We start from the raw sequence: 208 nt of genomic DNA, 5'->3' as shown, positions 1-208 counted from the left end.
AGCAAAATGAATAACAAAGGTGTTTAATATGAAAACAATCATTTTATTCCTTGTTAGACCTTCACATACAAAAAAAACAAAGATGGCCTGTTCAATTAATGCAAACAACTCTACTACAAGTTCAATGTGAAGGGTTTTGTCAAAAATGAGTGTTTACTCTGAAGTCAACCATCACATATTTTGCACACATTTTGCCATGACTAACTCA

Source organism: Sardina pilchardus, chromosome 24, assembly GCF_963854185.1.
Source record: "Sardina pilchardus chromosome 24, fSarPil1.1, whole genome shotgun sequence".
NCBI classification, from domain to species: Eukaryota; Metazoa; Chordata; class Actinopteri; order Clupeiformes; family Clupeidae; genus Sardina; species Sardina pilchardus.
This window is presented reverse-complemented; position numbering follows the sequence as displayed.